Raw genomic sequence first — 6,196 nt, forward strand, 5'->3', positions numbered from 1 at the left:
TTTTGCACGTTACTAATAGTATTTCCCAGTTTGTATTTTTTTCTTATTTATATTTTTTGCCATTCTTAAATTTTTTAAAATTATATTATCATTTTTATGGTTTCCCTTACAATTTTGGGAATTTATATAAGAAAGACTGGTCATCACTGTCACATAAGGTGATTATATATATTCATCTATATCCCTTTTTATTTTCATCTATCTGGGCTTTATTTTAGTATAAGCATCGAATTGAGTTCTGAGTTTTCCTCCCAAATAATTATTAAGATGAGCAATTCATTGAATTCTCATTTGACCATTCCTTTTGATCCCCAAATCAGGACATATGGGCTAACTTTCAAATAACAGGTTACTTAAGCGGAATGGTGGAATATAATATTTGAAATGAAAACTTTCCTAGAAAAGCTAATCTGGGGTCCATATGAACACTTCAGTGCAGTGTTAACAGAGAAGGGGACAAAGGATGAAGAACGTGGAGCTGTGATGCCTTCCCCGACTCCTTCTTAATCATTGCATGAACCTTGCACTCTTTTGCTGAACTTTCCTTCCACAGGTAATAGGGTATTTTCAGTGTCCTGAAACCCCTTTACATACAAATTGTTAAAACTTCTCTGTGAAGCTGACTGTTTGGGGGAAGGGAGGTACAGCATTTTTTGATTAATCTATAAATGATTTTTAATTATCAATAACTGGTATTCATTGACAGACTGTATGCCATGTCATTCAACCCTCATAACTAGGCCACACTGCAGTTATCATTAACTTATTTACAGATGATGAAACTGACATTCATTGAGAGTAAGTAACTTTCCCAAAGTTTCATAGCTATCAGACTGCAGAGCCGTGATTTAACTGAACACTGTTCGACATGAAAGCCAATGCTCTTTACAATGAGGGAAAAGAGAAAATAAGTAATTCAAATCAAACAGTGCAGCAACAGAAAGCACAACTAACATCCTTAGAACTATAATATGTCTGGCCTGGTTAATAGCTGGCAGAGGAAAACAGATGTTCAAAGAAAGCCCTCCACCCTCGACTGCAGGGAGGTTTACCTGGTTGGCAATTAAGGCTTTGAGGAGCTCTGCCTTCTTCAGTGTCTTGCATGGTCGCAGGCAAAGTTTCTGGAGCTCTTATATCTTCTTGCCTCAGGAATTAATAAACTTTATTTTAATCACAGAGCAATAATGTTGTTTACAGATAATAATACATCCATATAAACCTTATCTGTGGTTAAAAAGAAATGAACTGTATCAGAGGTGGCTTGAGAATGCATGCAAGTTGTGCCTTGAATAGCCAGGAAAGGAACGGCTCCCTATTTGCAAACAGAATCTTTTCTTTACATCCCGTTATCAAAACCAGCAATATCCTATCATCTGTTCTAAGCTCATCTTCCTCTCCCCTTATTTTTTTCTTTTGTCTCTCTTTTTATCCCTTTTCCTTTATTTCTCATTCTTTTCTTAAAAAATATCCCTCTTCAACTCCAAAGAATCTGTCTGTCGCTGAAGAAAGGATTTGCTGTCAGGGCTGGACATAGGTTATGGCCCATGTGGTGAGACTGAGGTGCCCCTATAGAATCTCCTCCCCAGAGCACGAGCCCCATCTCCCCCCAGCAGGTATCATTCCCTTAGATATCTACCATTCAGACATCTACAAGGCACTGAAATCTTATTCTAATGCAGGGCAATGAGGTCAAAGTAGCTTACAGTGATAGAATATTTTACAATAAAGTGGTTGCACTTAAGTCATCAAATGAGATCCCAACAAAATCCCTGAGCAATGGAAGGCAGTCATCCCTGTTACATACTCAGGAACCCAAGGTTATGATCCATTAGGAAACCTGCCCCCGTTCACATGCTGGTCAGTGGTGGAGCTGGACGTTGAACCCAGGCCTTCTGACTCCGAATCTAGCTCTGTTTTCTGAAACACAGTGTTATTGAGAAATAGGCTATTTGAAAAGGGTAACAACATTTTCCTTTCTAGTATAGATGGCAAAGGATTAAGCTAGGTTGTAGGTGGCAGAGACCATTCAACCTCAAACTAGAGACTTAAGTCTGTAAATGACCTTTATGTCTTGAAACTTTAAGTCTAGAAAGGACTACGGTAGTGATAAAATCTTACTATTTTGCTCTACTGGTGAGAAACCCAGGGCCCAGAGAAATATCATGACTAGTTTAATTCGTGGTTAGTTATGGGTGAAGCTGATATCAGAAGCCAGGCTTCCTTGCTCCCAGCCCAGTGTTGTTTTAAAAATGCTACTCAGCCTTTGTCACTGTATTTTTCCAACCTGTGTATAAGTTCATGGTCGGACATGAGAGAGTAATGCTTTTAGGGTTTACAAAGACTATTTTAGGGACCCTCTTCCGTGCTGATGATGTTTTAGAGGAGGAGCACAAGGTTGGGCTTCCTATGGCTCTTGGTTGGGGTCCTAATTCTGTTACTCCCTCACTGTGTAACACTGGGCATGTTACTGAACCTCTCTGAGCCTCAGTTTCCTAATTTGTATGGAAGGACGGTATTAGCAGATGAATTTATTTTTTGCACTACCTGTTTTTAACACAAGTCGCTCTCCCTTTAGGCAGATGGATGGCAATCAGCATTGCTTCACGGCAAGACGGAGAACAAAGACATTAACTCCAAGCCTTTTAAAATCAAAAGCCCTGGTCCAGATGCCAGACAGAACAATTTTGATGAAATGTGTGATTAGGTAGATTCCCTCTGCTCCTACGCCACACCCCAACCCTCACTCTGCTCTCTTGATGGCACTGTGTAAAGATTTTAAGACTTGAGATGAGAGAGGAAAGTGTAGGAGAACAGACAAGAGAATTTGAGAATTATAAGAGATGTTCATAGGACTTTTAAGATGTCTCTCACTGAACCCTCCCATTGATTAGCTTCACATAAAACTCTGGAATTTAGCAATATAAGGCACCAGAGAAATATCTGAATCAAAAAGGACCACTGAATACTGAATAGGATAAGTAAAAAAAAAAAATTGTACATATTGACATACCACACATGAAATTTAGAAAGCAAACCAAGAACCCTAAAAGCTGCAAATCAGCAATGATTACCTACAAAGTAACAAGCATAAGAATGGCCTCATAATAGAGAAATAAAATAGAAACAAGACAACTTCAGAATACTATCTTCAAAGTGCAAAGGAAAACAACTTTCAACCTGGAATTAATTCTGTACCCAACGAACCAATCATTAAGGGTAACAATGAAATAAAGACAAGGTAAAATTATAAGATCTTAGAAAGGTTGTTATCCATAGACTCATTGAAATTACTGGTTAAGCATATCCTTTAGTAAAAAATAAAATGATTCCAGAGGAAAAGAATGTGTTACAATAAAGAAATAAGTTTTGACTGTATCGAAAAATTATAATAATGTTCAGAATAAAATTAATAGTAACTTTGTTTTATTTTTAATACAAACAAGAACTAAAATACCAGACAAGAACAACTGAGATTAGGGAGAGTTTGGAATGAAGTTGAAATGTTCTAAGATCTGATGCTGATTAAATTGAGACTTTATTAGAAAACATTAATTTAAGTATACGCATTATAAGAATATTCTTTTGATAATGCAAACTTGACGTTGTTGTACTTATGATGAAATATTCCATTTGAGCCCCACCTTCACCCAGACTTTTATCACAGCAGGAAGACCCTTGAGTCTTAGCCCCTGCAGTTGCCCTCACCTCCTGCTCTCTTATTACATCCACTCAAATTTACGCTCCATCAACACCACATGTTGGCGTTTCCTGGAACACCCCACACAAGGTCATGCCTCCATGACTTTCTTCATGTCATTTTTTTTCATGCAATGCCCTTCTCTTACCTTGCTTGGGCATATTTATTCATTTTAATGAATTAATTCAATAAATATTAAATGTGATCAAGTGCAAGGATCCGGGTGTGTGGGTGTGGGTGCGGTGGGGAAGGGCACGGAGGTGAGAAAAAGCTGAAGAATGCTGCTCTGGTCCCTGCCTTCTGGGAGCTTGCAGCAGCCACTCGGCTTGGTTTGGTTCACAACTTGTTTTTGGAAGTGTTTCCTTAGTCTACTCTCTGACAGAGGCTCGCGCTCACATACTCCACACTTAAAGTTTCTGTTTTCTGCCTGTTTTCCTAACAGGTAAACAATTAGTAAATCACTAAGCTACTTCAGGTGAGGGATCACACCTCCTTCATCTCAATAACCTTATGCTCAGCGAGTGTTAGTTGCTAAACTGACCAGCAACCGAAGGAAGAGTAGTTGCTTCCAAACCTTCCTTATTTCTTCTTAGGTATTTCCTTCTAGAGGTTCTAGGGGACAAGCAAGCACACTCATATCTTTCTTTTTCCCACAGAGAAAACCTTCACTTAACAGTTTTGGTTTTTTTGTTTTTTGTTGGTTTTTTTTTTGAGAATACATTCGCCTCTTTCTTAGGGAGAAATGTTCTATTTCACCTCTTGGAAGAATTCATCCTCTAAGCCTGCTTGAAGCATCTTACCGTCATCTATGTGGTGATTCTATTTGACTTCCTGACTCTTCCCAGTGGCAACATGTACGTTCTACAGACTGATGGCACATTCCCGAAAAGAAGTGAGTGATTAAACATGCTTAGATCAAAGTGTATTTTCTTGTAAAAAATAAAAATGTCATCTCTCCTCATGTGTCCGCAAATATTCAGTGAGCTCTCATCAATTCAGGACATGCTAGCTGGGAGACTTCACAATGATAATGGACACGTTCTAATCTGTGGTGTCAGTGAGGTCGCCGGTAGCCAAATATGGCCATCAAACACTCAAGTCTGACTAGTGAGAATGAGGAATTCACTTTGCAAATTTATTTAATTCTAATTATAATTAGTTAAATTTAAATTTAAGCAGCTATATGCGGCTAGCCTCTACTGCATTGGACAGCACAGACCAAAAAGATGGGAGAGAATTTTCTGTGGAAATCAGAGGATGTGGAATGAAAGAGAAATTGTTCCTATTTGCAGGGAAGCTTAGGGACAGAGAGAAACTTGCAGAAGTAAGTCATGAGAACTCGAAGAATTGTGGGGAGTTTGGGAAGTAAAGCTGTAGAACTTGCATTTGAGGCAAATTTAATTACATCTGCAACAGGAGGGTCTCAGCTGACAGCCAGGGTACACTTCGGTAAGAAACCTCTGTCGTTCTCCGAGCTGCCACGTAGACTGAGTTCTGAGTTCCTGCACTGTACCTGCAGCACGTTTTTCTGACTCCACTTTCCCTGGTTGAAACTCAGCTGGCAGTGCGCCCTTTGCCTTCCTCTTCAAATAACTGATAAAGTCCATTTTGAGTCAAATAGCGGAGGTTTTCATTGTTTCCTCATTTGAGGTCAAAGGTAAATTGTTTCCAGCTTTGGTATGACAGCAGCTCACTTAGTCCCCATTTTAACTAATCAACAGTTTTTATTTTACTGTTGGTGCCTACTGGAAGTTTTTTTTAAAAGGGCCTATTATTATTATTATTATTATTATTATTATTATTATTTACATCTAAATACTTTAGTACCATTAGATTGGCGGGAAAGAAGCTCAGCCAGGCAGGGGCAGTGGTGGGGGAAACACCTCATGGAATGGTAAGTGTGAGAAAGAGATCAAAGACAGTTGTATTTTGGAAGAATGTAAAAAACAAAGTCTGAAGAAGGATTTGGGGGAGATCTGAAGTGACTACATAATGGGGAGGCAAATCTTGAAATTTTTTCCAATTCTAAATCCTAAGAAAACAGCATGAATGCTCATTATTTTAAAAAAGAAAACTAATGAGAGTTCTGTGCCTCCATAGGTGCAAAGTTTTACGGGCTTGGACTTTGTCCTTTCATATTTGACAAAGCTATTGACCACAATCACTGATGCAGACAAGTCCTATGACATCCCCTGATATTGAAGCAAATCCTACCAGCAGGAGAGAGGAAATGAGTCCCTGCCGAGGAGTTCATTAACTTGTGCAGCCAGTCTGAAGAAACCTTGTCCTGTGGGCAACAGGATTCACCCCCCCTTGCTCAGCCCTATGTGGGAGACAGGGGCCATAGAGCCATCTCTTCTTCCCCACTATTTAACGGACAGTGATCTATTTTCATGGAAAGCTCTACCAGCTAGAAAGCATCAGTTGATTTGCTCCAGAGGCACAATGGAAGTTCCACCACCAAGATGTAAATGAAAAAGTATTCGTCCATCAAGATTT

The sequence above is a fragment of the Lemur catta genome, chromosome 3, assembly GCF_020740605.2.
Source record: "Lemur catta isolate mLemCat1 chromosome 3, mLemCat1.pri, whole genome shotgun sequence".
Taxonomy (NCBI): domain Eukaryota; kingdom Metazoa; phylum Chordata; class Mammalia; order Primates; family Lemuridae; genus Lemur; species Lemur catta.